Raw genomic sequence first — 14216 nt, forward strand, 5'->3', positions numbered from 1 at the left:
AAAAAAAAAAGTAAGTGTATATATATATATAATTTGGTGTTTCGTAAGTGGGAGATAATGCTCCAGTTTGAAAGGGAAGCAGGGATGCTTTGAGGATTAGTTTCCTTTAGTGCCCAAAGCAAAAGCCATAGCAAGAGAACAATTCCAAGACATGGTCCCACATATTCAGCAAGATCTCACATTCTTAGGAAACTAAGTACTCACTGGTTTTGATGGAGGCAGTTTACATTTGCAATGATGAGTGCATGCAACACGCATTTTATAACCCTACTGAGTATTTCTCACATTAATGTAGTTGCTAGAGTTGCCCCTCTGCCTTTGGGCCTGGACTGCATTATCTGTGTCAGCATTACTGCTTGATGCCCTGGATGCAGAGGATGCCTTTCTCTTAGCTTTCTTCTTGTTCAGGTCAGCTGAAAACATGCTGTGTGCCAACTTAAAGAGTGCAAACTTAAATTATTATTATTATTATTATTTTTAATCCACTATGTGTTATTTTTGCAAAACATTCAGTAGCTGCACAAGGCATGAAGAACTGATACCCAAGGTGCCTTTTTTTGATACTATGTTATACATCAATAAATTATGCAGGATAGGCAGACTGAAAATGCTACAAAGTACATGTAAATCATTGATGGCACACAGTATGATCAATAAACTTGCTTGAGTTACAGTAATGTACAAAGGAAAATCAGTTGTTTCTTCTGTTCTGAGTGGCTGTATATTTGTACATCACCCCCAAAGCCTGTGGGTGTACATGCATGAATGCTCAAGATACTCTCTGGTAAGTGCAGACTCTTTCTCAGCTAGGACTGAGCAAATACTCTGTCTGGAACGTTGTGCTCATCTTCCTAGCACACTTCCCTGAGTGTAGATGGAAAGGTGTTTTTTCTCTGCAGTTAGGGGCAACCTCCCTGTTTGCCCCTGTGTTCTGCAGCCAGGGTTGCATTGGAGTAGGAGCATTTGTCCAGCCTTTTACAGTACATTTTGTTGCAGGGAAATGAAAGTATTGCACCTCTGGGTCCACGCCACAGCTTCATCTAAAACTTGCTGTCAAATAAAGATGAGATTACTCTCACTAAGAATTAAATATTTTAATATGGACTTCCATTTTAATCTGTGTTGTTCTTACTGGGAAGATCTAGCTTTTCAACTGTAACATCCTCCTCCCTCCCCCAACCAGTCACCAATTTCAAGAAGTGAATTTGTGCTGGGAAAAGTGAAATCTTACAAATCTGTGTCCAGCTGGGACTCATCTCCTGGCTGGTCTCTGGAGAGGTCCTGTGTTTCAGGATGCTGCGTACAGGCAGAACAATGCACTAGGCTAATGTTTCTTCCACGCTCATTGTTTCTCGGGAACTAACTCCCAGATATCTCCCTCGGCTTCTCTGCATAGGTAGAAAAAGCTGCAGGAAGCCCAAGATTGCCTTGCTAATTTCTTGTCCCAGAAGGTGTCACTGAAGAGCCAGAAAAGGTACAGGTTTTGTACAAGCAAAGTAAATGGGGTCTTAATAGCAAATTCATGAAGTAGAAGCCTGAAGAAGGTTAAAAGCAATCCGGAGACAGAGATCCAAGTGGCTACATGAGGACTAAAGCGATTTTTGTGTCTCAGAATGAACACGTGGAAATTGCCAATTCTGTGTTATTTCATAGCGAAGTCATGTTATGATCTGTAACAAAACTGATTGATTCTTGAGAGGAGATAGGAAGAGGTCCATGGCTTTGGAAATGCTTTTTTTTAATAACAAAATTTAAAGGAATATGTCAGCCTTCTTGCTCTTCAATTCATACCTGTCATTTCAACATGTTATATACCATCACCATCATGATTTTTGCACAATCTTTAGTGCAAAATTTAGGTCTTCAAGATTATTCTTAAGGAAGAGAGGAAGAGCTTGGACTTTCTGTGTGAAAAGATCCCACTTCCTAAGGAAGCCATCCTTTTGTAAGGAGGCCCCTACTAGCTATTGAGCTGGTGCTTATTTAGCCAGTTCTTGACTCTTTGCGGTCCTGGTGCAGCAGATCTAGATTTTTTCCCTCTGTTTCCAATTGCATGGTCTCAGCTGAGTTGGTTTACCTTGTCTATAACTTAAGACACACTATCTTGGAGTAACACTTTCTGCGAGCAGAAGTGGCCATGATACAAAACAACAGTGTGGAAAATTTCATTAACAGATGTACCACCCCACTGGAAGCTGGCTTACAGAGCTGTGCAAGGTTCATCATTCAAAAGGACTTTCAAAGTCTCAGGGAAGGAATGCAAAAATAGTTCTAAATTCTCTAAAATGGTTGTCTATCCATTAGATAGAGGCCACTCAAATTTTCATATTAGTGTAAACTGAGATGTTTCTCATAGCTTCCTCTTCCACAGTTAAATCACACAGTAGCTGCAAGTACTTTTGATGGTAGAAATAGTAACAAACTCATAGGAACATAAAAGAAAGAAACTTTACTGCTGTTGCTTCAGTGAAAAGAAAATGACCTAGAAAACCCCATTTTTAATAAAATAATGGAGTATACACATGACATTCTGCTAAAAAGATGTGTGGCCACACATTAAGATACTCTAGCAGATGAGAGTTGCAGGTCTCAGTGCTGGAATGTTGCCATTTAATCTTTCCTTTGGCGGATCAGCTTGGAGATTACATATCCTCATGCATTGTCATCCACTGAAATATAATCAGTAGGAGTTGGCTCACCTGTATTCCCCACTTTCATTTATTCATTTTTTTATTGCAGCCTCTAATCTGCTAAGGATTTCAGCCTTTAGCTCAGAGTTATCAGAATGGCACTGTGAGTGGAAAGCATCTTTTTCAGCTTTCATCCATCTAGAACACGAGCATTTATCACTAGAAATGGAGTGTGAAATAGAAGAGTTAAATGCACGTGTGATTCTGAACACTCAGAGAAAATGTGGGCTGACTTACAAGGCCTTTTCCATCTAGAGTTACTAGATTTTCACAGAGCACTTAACGAGGAGCTGTGTTGCTTTTTTCTTAACTGGTCTTGCACACCTTTTGGTTGCTGGACAGTCAACCATCTCTGCCTTTATGGGATTGATAGGCATGAAATACCATAAGACTGCTTGATTTTCTCTGCTAATTCATTTGCTGTTGTACATTAGATAATTTTTTAGTAAACTTCATCTATCTCTAGTTTGCCCTTCCACTCCACTTCCTCCTTCTATTAAAGATTTGCCTTCCTAGTTGGAAATAAGTACCAAAAGGCAGCACTGTGAGTAGGAATGTGTAGTCACTAAATCAGTGTGTGTTGTGCTTGTCAAACAGCTGCTGCAGGGAGCAGCCATGTTCCTTCAAGGAGGTTTGTGAAGGGAAATAAGATTTACTTCTGTAGGCAACTTTTTGCAGAGCTAAGACTCTCACTTTGAGTAGTTATTTTGCTTTCTTACTGTCTCTGTGTACATTTTTACAGTTGCACAGGTGCTCACAGGAGCTGTGATGCTCACACGTGCCCAGTGTGAAGGCTACAGGGAGGTTTTTCTATAGTTGCTAACATGCATTCCTCAATCTGCGTGGCTGAGCTTGAAACTGTTCTCACTGCATTTCATGAGGTCTAGCATGCAGAGAGCTGAGCCTATTCAGCTCGGTCTAAGCAGTATGATATTTAAAATACTGTTTTGCATGTGTGCAAGCTGGGTTGTCACTGTGTTGGTGACACTCTAATGGAGTTTCTAACTGCCCTCCTTTTGGTGAACCTGTTGGGTCTTGTGGTGGCTCTGGAAAAATGGGGGTAGAGGATAGCTATATTCAGACCTAGTTGGTAGTATGTCTTTTGTACCTATGTGCTTTTGCAGAGGTGATTTACAATTTTGCTTTTTCCATCACAATGTGGTCAAGAAACTGGCAGCAATTATCTGAAACCCTCAGAGGAAACTTCTCATACAATTCCTCCAAAAGAATTCATACAGAGCAATTAATAATTCTGACTTCAGTAATTTCAAAATTCATTTTTTCATCAGGACTGGCAACAAGAGAGCATCATGTTAACAAGAGCATTATTTTTCTAGGGTTTGAAAGCTGAGCCCACCTCCACATCTTCCAGAACTCTACCTTCCCATTTCCTTCCCAGGTTAAATATATTTAAATATAAATATGTTAATATATTTAAACATTTGTCCTGTGTATGCCAGCAGCTTTTCAAGCTTGGTATTCTGGGAAATGTTTCTACATGTCCCTGTCCTTTAGTCCTTTGAATTTCTTGTGCGGTTTCTTGAAAAGTGAGATGGTTAATGTTTACTGGCATTGCAATTGCAATACTTGTCAGATGACTTGGCATTTGTTCAGGTGAAGGGGAATATTATACAGCAGAGCAATCAGTTCCATCTCTCTTCAAACATGGCTTATCGAGTTGAGATGGTTGTAACAGAAAAGGAAAAGAAGACGTTTTCAACCTGTGTAATTAAACCAGAACTACTTCCCAAGAGGGCACTCTGTGTCTAAAATCAAGGCTTGCCCTTTTTACTTTGTGCTGCTGCATGAATTCTTATAGCTATCCCGGCAAAATCCAATTTTCAGCTAATACCAGAATGTCTGGTCTGGTCTAACACGAGTCATTTACTTAGATCAGTATAACTAAAATCTGCACAGACAAGCTCACAGAAGTCTATTTATACACTCAGTTTAGAAATTTTCCTTTTTGTTTTAACAAAACAGAATTTCCTTTTACAAGTGAGCTGAGAGTCTGCCAAGCAACTGCCAGGTGTCTAATCCTTTGTGTCTTCTGGAGCCAATGCCATTTACCTGTGCTTTGGGTAAGAAGTGAGCCTGTTTCCTCCCCAGCCAGTGTTCCCCTGCATTTCCACCCCTAGCTTCCCCCTAGCAAGCACCCAGTTTGCATACCAAGCAAGCTTTTCTTTCTGTTAAAAAGAAAAGAAAAAAAAAGAGAGGGTGGGGAAGAGAAATTACCACCAGTTCTTGGCATTATTTTTTTAGCATTACCTTATGTAGGGTATATCTTCCTGACTCACTTGTCAAAAAAGGCATGGGGAGATCTTTGTTGTTGGTTTATTTGTTTGGTTTTTTGCTTGTTGGTTTGTTTCTTTTCCCTATGCTGTCAACAGCTTGAACACCAAAACAGAGGCTTCTTTTCTGACTGATTTTCCATTTCTCTAGACACAGCATTACTACTTTACAGATCCTTTAATTTAAGAAGATATCTTCCATTCTAAAAACACATCGGTGCTTTTAGAAATACCTTGTTTTTCTAAAAGAATAATCCAGTAAAACCAGAAAAAGTGATAGAGGAGAACAAGCCAATGCCTGTATTTCTCTCTACGAATGATAACATGCATTACTGAAACAAAATGCTATTTTTTATCAGAATAGGAATAATTACAGTTCTAGATGTGGAGGGTAAGAACCCCCTGATGTCAAGAGTTTGAAATGTAAGTTAAAAAATCTTTGGGAAAGGCTCCATTCTGCATATGAAGAGCTATGAACCAATAACATTTGGCACAGAGAAATTCAGTAGCAGAGCTCAGCAGTGGGACCAGGTCTGATGAGGATCTTACTTTCTTCACCAGGCCCTCCTCTCTCTTTCAGGCTGTATACTTTGTATTAGCTTGCAGAATAGGCTTTTTGAAACTATTTAGTAGTATTCATCACAGATGATAGCTCCACAATTTTGTGAAAAGCAACATCTGCTCACTAATAAACTGTGTGTACACGTGTAAGTGGATTTGTAAGAAGCAGTGCATATTCAAAAGAAGAGAAAACTGTTCTACCAACCCATTTGACATAATCCAGTGATCCAACTTCCAAAGAGCCTTCTCAGGTGAGGAAAGGAAATACGGAATGTTCTCCAAACCCTTAGCTGACGATGATCTCTATGCCAGACTTCACTCTGACTTGACCCAGCAGAGCTCTGTGTATGTATCTCTGCTGATATGGGTCTCCTAAGAGCTTTCTGGCTGATTTCATCTGGTTTCATGAAAAATTTTGATGGGGTTCTGAGGAGCATAGAGTTTTACTGCATAACCACAAGCTGGCTGAGATGCTTGGCTCAGCCCTGATGAAAATGGACTGAGTTTTAAGATTATAATGTGACACCATGCCCAGGAAGTTTTACTTAGATTCTACTCTTCTTAGAAAAAAAACTCCATGTAATCCTTTGACCAAGGGCTGCTTAAGATACTTTTGCAAGGTACTACAAGGTGTAAGAGCAATTATTTGTCTTCTCCTCAGGTCAGTTAAAGAAAATAATTGACTTTTTTTCTTTATTCTGCTCTCTCTTTTGTACCCAGGGATCTACTGGAAAGTGGGACAAGAATTAACTGCATCTCACAGGCTCCCAGAAGGTCTCTTGTTCTATGTAGAAAGAAAGCACTGATGGTCTTGAGCTCTGGTTTCATTCAGACTTGTATGACCAACATTACTCTAGTCCTGAGTCACGTAGTTATAAAAAGAAGTAGTAACACTTTAAACTAACACATTTCATTTATTTGTATATTTTATAATTTCAAGCTCTTCATAACCACAGAGAACATTTGTTGTTCACTTCTATGGTACATTTTTCATGGATTGCTGTTATAGAAAGATATCTATCCATAAGACTCAGTCTCACTTTTAATCCTTGTTTCACTACCATGAAATTAAAAGCTACATTTAACACAATTCATCTTCCAAATTGCAGCATAAAACTGCCTTAGGACAGTGGCTGATTGAAGAAAGCACCCCCATTTGGCCCCATTTCTAGGCTTGCTCTCAGCAGAGACCCAGGAGATGTCTGGGAATAGCTATCCCAGCTATGGGTTCTGCTTCCACTGGTGTCCCACAACTGTTGTCATCCCTGAGACATGAACTAGGAACAAGGATTCTGATCCTCCCCACCAGGTAACCAACAGAGCATGTGATTGAAAGATTAAGCAATGTGCTTTGTTATACAAATCTAGGGAACTACTAACAGTCAATTGGTAAGGTGTCACGTTATTCTAAAATCTGCCTATTTAGATTCAGCAGTATATTTTTCCATCATTATCTCTCTTCAGTCAGCACACTGCTCATATATTATATATGCCTCTCTGTTTTTTTTTAGACAGATCAGCAATGTGATTTTGAGGTAAATCTCCTGATCATCTTTACTTGCTGCTATTTGATTCACAGCCAGAGCAGCCTCAGAGTACAGGAATCTGGATTCCTACTCAATGAAATAGTATGGGGAGATGTACTCTCGGAGCATACCTGATTCATTTGATAGTACAAGATCAGAGCTCCTCCAAAGCCAACCCTCTGAAATGCAAATAGTGTGGATATTGCATCCTCAGTACCAACAGCTTAGTCATGCAGATCTGTTCCTCCTTGCTTATGTACCAGTAGGGTGAGAAAGCCATGCACACAGCAGCCCTGATTTCACTATATGAGTGGATCAGGAGATGTTATAAATACGTGTGGGACAACTAAAGTCATTAGGTCAGAAAACAACAGGGATATCAATAATTTTATTTGCAAAGTGACGGAGCAAATATCTACAGTTCTCTGCAGTGACCTCATACTTCCCAGGCTATTATTCCACAGTTTCAAGACTAGAATAGTAGCTAAATCCAGCCATCCTCTGCGAGACTGCCTTTGTGTCTGGACTTCAGTAGCACAGATTTAGTCAATAGCTGTGGGATCAAATCGAGTTCTCTATGGCATAAAAGAGACGGAAATTTTGTTCTGAAACGAACCTTCACATGTTTCATTATTGGGCTGTAATTCAGAGCATAGGCTTTGATACTGTCAGATCAGTTAAGGGGAAGAAAATCTTTCTCTGAGACTTTACACTTTTTTGTTTTACTTCTACAATTAATTTGTGACAGGAACACTGGACGGGTCTCCCTACCTTCAGCAAAAGAAGGAAAAAATATTGGTAGCCCTTGGTGCAGACAAAGCAATAAGCCAGCCCTCCTTCAACAGCAGCAGAAAATATCATCATACTCTTTCATATCCTGATATCTTTCAAGCCCCTGTGGGCAAGTTGAAGTTCATGGGAGGCACCAGCAATAGATAAGAACTCATAAAATTAATTGCAGCAGTTAAGGAGACTTTTTGCTTGATCACAGATGTATACAGAAATGGATTTCAGAGAGCAAAGCAAGAAGGAGGCAATGAGAGATTCCATGATTTATTGGAGATGAGCTGGCTGTGAGAATGAGTCAAGAGTCAGGCAAAATGAAAGGGGTCAAGTATGAGAACAGACATATTCTGTAATGTTTAGAAGCAGCCACAAACTTCGGAAAATGACACAGCATTATTGCAAAGCTACCCATAGATCAGATTTGTGACTGTCTTCCTGACTTCCAGATCAATAGCCAACGATGGATGTCAGGCATTAGATTCAGTTATCTGCAAATCAAAATGCTCCTCTCTGCAGAGAACGAAGTAATGAATGAAGCAGGACTAAGGTGTGCCTGTCTGCCAAGATCCACATTTGTCTATGGAGAGAGTGTTACTCAGTCAGTAAAAGGCCATAGGGGGATTGTTACTTGCCTATGTGAAGACCTGTGTACCTCTATCTTTTATAAAGAAATGTGTTTACGTGTAATGTTTCCTGTTTGACAGCAGCATTCAGTTCAGTCAGATTAAGCTTGTTGGCATCTGTTTCAAAGTTTATCTGGGACAGGCAGAAAAGCAAAGTAAAAAAACTGGAAGTTTTGAAAGTTTGACTTTGGACATTTCCCATTAGCTGATGAGATAATCTGTTATCATCTAGAAACACGTCAGCTATCCATAATGGTGAGGGTATTCCAATATGATCCAGCCACACAGAGTTCATCTACGTATATGTTTGTGTGCATGTAAGTATTTACATATATGAGGACATTTTACCTATATCCTCCAAGACTTTGTAACAGCTGGTTTGCTTAGCAATTAGTTTGAAACATTACCAAGAGCAAGAGCTATTGGAATGTTTTTGAATAGCAATTTGGTTTCATGTCATGTTTATCAAGGGCTTTGAAATCTAGCCCAAATTTCACTGGACAGTTTGTCATATCCTGGATGTCCCGGCTGCTTTCCAGTCTGCTGTTAGCTACAGAAGGAACCTTGCTCACCAAATGAGATCAGCCCGTCAAGCTGCAGCTAGTTACTACCCAGGTCTCCAGAAGAGATGGTTAGCAAGTTCTCTTTGAAATTATTTCTTTACACCAAGACCATAATGCAGGTATTCATATTAATTTGTTATCTTTGACACTCAGTGGAAAATAAAATAAGTGGTGGTGCTTGATTTGAACAGATATCACATGAGCAATAAGAAATGAAGAAAAGAATCACAGGTAAACCTCAAGTGGTATATACCCACCTATCCAGGTATATAAGGTCATGCAGGGAACACAAAGCACGTGAGAACATTTGTTATCTTTTATTTTGCTGCAGACAGGTCTTCAAAACTGCCTTGAAAGTCTTTACTTCAACCTATTGCTGGAAACTGGTTCCTGAAACCCTCTTTTACAGGACCAGCAGAGCAGTGAATGGCTTGTGAGCCTTCTGGAATCTTAGCCCATTGAGTGAAATCCCATACCAGGTAGCCACTTTGCCCAAATCTTCTGACCTCAGTGTGTGTGGGTAAAGAAAGAATGTTAGATTATTTACTTACTCTGTCTTCTCTAATACTGTTCCAGACAGGGACCACAGTGCTCACATGACCAACATCCATAATTCACGTGTAAGCTGAACTCATGGGACTACGATTCTATGATTCTGTGACTATTGAAGGTAGGAAAACAAGGCAATTGAAAAGACGGAATACAGGACAGCGAGATCTTAACAAGATGGTAGAACTGCATTATTCACCCAACTCAGCAGCAGGCTGACAGGAAGGACAGGAGCAGCCCTACAGCACTGCACAGTGAATATATTAGCCAGGAGAAAAGTTCTTACTATTGAAACACTCAGGAAAAATTACCTTTGCTGACAGAGGGGAAAAAAAAACCTGCCAAAAACATCATCTCAGCAGGGAACACAGAGTAACAGGCAGGAGTTGATAAGTAAACAGACGTGCAGCCTGCAGTATCAAAACAAGGTGGCATTCTGCTCATTTTGATGCTTGCCCACTGCCAGCTGTGAAATCTTCACACTGCTGCTTTTATGCTCCACAGTGTGGCGTGAAGTCTTTGCAAAGCTCATATTCCCTGCACTTGTGATTCACCATGCAGCCTCCCATGCAGGGCCCCAACTTTCAGCAGTCATCATTTGCTGACAATTTTCCTCTACCTTGTGCCACAAGAGGACTCCAATCTCCATAAGCTCCCAGGAGCTGCTGATGCTTTCTCTAACTTCCCCGGAGACCCATTCTAGCAAACCTGCAATTAGGAACCAGGTTTACCAGTAGGTCTGTTTTTCAAAATGTAAAATGAGCAAACATGCTTAGCTCTTATTTTTGGGCTCTGAACAGATGCAATCTGTGATCTGTGAATGAGGAACTCCTGCTCTATCCAGCTATGGCATCAAATATTTTTGCTAAGGAACTTAGCACTGGAAAATGCACATGGGTAAAGAGCAGTCTTTTTTGTATCATTAATCATATGCAGCTGTGATTAAGTTTATGCCTGAAGATAAAGATTCACGTTTGATTTCTTTTTTTGTAATACATTTGTTTTAAAGCTTCCTGCTTCTTGTCTATCTATATGTCATGGGTTTAAGGCAAGTATCTTGTGATGCTAACAGCCATTCATTGATGTCTGATTTATGTGGTTATGGCTGTGGAGATGTTGTACTAATTACAATGATATGAATACAATTGCTCTCTCAATTTCCATTTTAATGGAGGCTAATAAATATATCAGATGGCTCTTATGGTATGTAATAACCTTTCTAATCACAAGCACGAGCTTGTAGAACTGTTGAAGATATGTTGTGAGATACAGGAAAGCATAAAATGTGAATCTTGTGGACATTACAAAATGGGTATTTGCATTTCACATTGGTGGGATCCCATGACTTTCGGAGGAACAGCTCAGCAGTTGGTCAAAGGTGAAGGACTTGAAGAGGAAAGAGTTGCAGTCATTCCCTAGAGTAAATGGCAGGCTCTCAACCTGAGTGCACCAAGCAAGGTCTGTTGCTTCAGCACACCTCTTTGTTTCCCTTTATTGCCATGTTTAAACAGCTCTGATACAGCATTGTCACACATCTCTCAGGACTGTTATAAAAATACATTTGATGTGATTTTTGTGTGCCCCAACTGTTAAGCTCTCTGGGTTTTGTAATTGGACTGGAGTAACACAAGTGAATCACTCTGATTTCACTCACCCAGCACTACAATTACAGCGTATTGTGCTTTGCTGGTTTTGTTACCCTTGCTTATGATAGAGTTCACATTACTTTACAAGCTCTCTTAGGACAGTTTTATTGCTGTGGTGAAAAATGTAAGTGTTGTGAACGCTGGAAAATGTCTTAAGGAATTACTACAGCTGCAGACCCTCTAAAAGGAGATTTGGTTCTTTGCAAAGTAGAAATGAAGCCAAAAAGGACCTCAACCATAACTTCTGGGTGCAGCCACCAGAGAGCTTTTGTCAAAGGGTATTTTCATATCTGGGGACATTGATGAAGGACATTTAAGCAAAGGAGCTCAGGTGTTGCCAGCACAGAGGCTGGTGCACATAGCAAACCCCAGCCCGAACACCAGGTAAATGCCTGCACAGTTGGGCTGTGAGCTCAGTAACCCACAGCTGCTCCGTGGGGGTCTTCTGGGCAGCTCAGGTTTGTCTGCATGAGCAGCACAAGCAAAGCAATCATAACTAGCACAGATCGAGCAGATGTCTTGCCTTCTGAATAGCTGTTACCCAAATAGGCACTAGAGGGCTGTGGAAAATAGCATTTAAATATAGTAGTGCTCGCATTGTTTGTTTTCCACACTTTCCTATGTGGGGTTTATAAAGGAGAGTATGAGTCCAGGTCTTGTCTGTGGCAGTCATCCAAAGGGAAGTGATGGATGCAACTCTTCTTGTTCAACGCAGAGTCTGAGGATCCATCTGGTGCAAGGTCAGAAAGCACAGCAAATCCAATTTCAGGGCTCCCTGGACCACATCAGAAATGCCATGACCATGTGATGCAAAGCATCAGTCTGATGCAAATTTACTCTGATGGTTCCATTTTATGTGAAAGATATTAACAGTTTCACTAGTGAGTATTTTGCTTTGATTATTCACACCATTAATGACACATGCACTGTCCCAGAGCACAGACATTGTGTGTCCCTTCTCAGGCCCTCTACCTGTTTTGACAGGAGCGCTTCTGCATGCTCAGTCTTATCAGATGAGTTCTGCACAGTACTTTGGCAGTGGAATGGTGAAATAATCACGGAATGACTGTCTGAGAAGCTTTAGCCAAACGCTTCCTCTGGCACTGCTGGATCGTGCCCTGTTATGCAGTATAGAAATACCCTGCAATCCTGGTGAGGATTAAGTCAAAATCCTCACCAACCTAAAGGCAGCTGGAATCGTCACAGAGCTCTACACCTTGCAGATCATGGCAGAAATCTCTACGAATGCATGTGAATGTAATAATTACCTACCTATGCAAGTGATTCTGGGGCTTATCTATTGGGAAGAAAAAGGCCGTGGGAGCTCTTGGATAGTAGAGATTGTGGTAATGTTATCGATTTGTTACTCTTTGTGAGACTTAGCCGTGTGCTGCTGTTTTTCTCTCTTATCCACCATCTAGAAAAGTGCTGTCAGAGCCCAGGGGCTGAGACCCTGCGTGAAGTGCTGGGTGCTTTGCTGTGGGTGGGAATTTGGCCCAGAGGGTGAGGGTGCTTGCTATCCACCTGCAGTGTCTGACGTGGGCGTGTTTTGCAGGGCACTGGGCTATTCCAAGTTTGCCTAAGCACTGACGGCAGCTTTAGCATACTTGATCTGTTTATGGTCTAGTTTATGATCTGTTTATAGTCTTATCTTGTACTAGATCTTCAAGGCAAGAGGACAGACAGATACTGCTCCCACATCTTGATCTATTCCCAGCTAGGCATGGTGCACGTTGCTCTGCATCCTGCTGGCTCAGTAAATTACTGCCTTTACTGAATAACATCAGGTACATGGGCATGAGTGGCGTGGGATAAACCCTCATAGTCTGACAGCAATTAACTGGAGGCTGTGGATGAGAGAAACTTCCCTCATTCAAGCTGAGATTATTGTTTTGGAGGAATTTTAATTTTCTTAAATCTGTGAGTGAGTGGCTGCTCTTTAGAGTGGAAGCTGCCTTGCTGCACAGCATGAGGAGCCCCATGGATCTGGGCCTTGGCTTTGAGGATGTGTGCTAGAGGGAAAAAGGATCTGCCTTTTCCTGCTAAGGGTGGGGAAGCGGGGCACTTCAGGCATCTGGTTCAGCACTTCTGGTTTCAGAAGCGTGAGCCTGAGCTTTACATCACACTTTGCTGTAGATGGGTGACTCAGGCTTGGGGATGAAAGTCAGACACATATATTGGTCACGTTATCCCTTCATGTGATTTTGGCTTCAGAAAGTTGAGTGTCTTTTAACTCTGCCACTACCAAGGTTCCAGGTGAATGCTTGGCTTCATCTTCTTCACGGCGGTGGAGGAGGTGCGAAGTTCCACTTCAGCTCCCGCCCTCGTCCAGCACCGACCCGTGGGTTTTGCGGGGAGCAGGAGAGGCAGCGGCAGTCAAAGGCGTGGGGTCGCGCCACACTGCGATCACCGTGTTGCACCGGATCCCCTGTCAAGTCCTACCTCCCTCGGGGGGCTGAGACCAGCGCCGACAGGGCCGTCATCCTCTTCTGGAGGAGCTCGGGGCTCCGCTTGCCGCGGGGCTGATCGTTTCGCTCTGCATGCACGCGTGAAGCCGGGAGCGCGCCCGCCTCCGTGTCAGGGCTGCACATCGCCTGGGCGCTTCGAGTCACGGCGTCGGAGGAGGAGGATGGCCGGATGCTGAGACCAAGCGCTCCTGCAGCTGGAGGGCTTCGGCGTGGCCGTTCCTGCAGGTTGGCTTTTCTGTTACCTTATACGCAGAGTCGGCACACCCCAAGCGCGGCTGGCTGCCTTCCTGGGAGTGCGTGTGCCTCCTTGCTGCTCAGGGCTTTTTGTTTTGTTTATTTACTTCGGCTCTCGCTTTGGCTTCAGCCTCTCGCTGTGTTGGAGAGAAGAAAGAGCCAGGCTGGGGGGGAAGGAGGCTAGCCAGAAGCCCCGACCCCCCGCTCCGCGCCGATCCCGCCCGCATTTTGCACGCTTCCTTTCTTTTTTCCTCCTTTTTTTGTTTCCCCTCCCCTTCT

At 42.1% G+C, this 14216-nt stretch overlaps 1 long non-coding RNA gene across 1 annotated transcript; it reads left to right on the plus strand.

Moving 5' to 3' along the window:
• Positions 1-4425: 4425 nt before the first annotated feature.
• LOC109367681 lies at positions 4426-14207 on the plus strand. The gene is made up of 3 exons (XR_002114987.1): positions 4426-4771; positions 6263-9519; positions 9617-14207. It is a non-coding gene; the product is annotated as an uncharacterized LOC109367681 (long non-coding RNA).
• The last annotated feature ends 9 nt before the right edge of the window (positions 14208-14216 follow it).

Source organism: Meleagris gallopavo, chromosome 5 (genome assembly GCF_000146605.3).
Source record: "Meleagris gallopavo isolate NT-WF06-2002-E0010 breed Aviagen turkey brand Nicholas breeding stock chromosome 5, Turkey_5.1, whole genome shotgun sequence".
In the NCBI taxonomy this organism is placed as follows: Eukaryota; Metazoa; Chordata; class Aves; order Galliformes; family Phasianidae; genus Meleagris; species Meleagris gallopavo.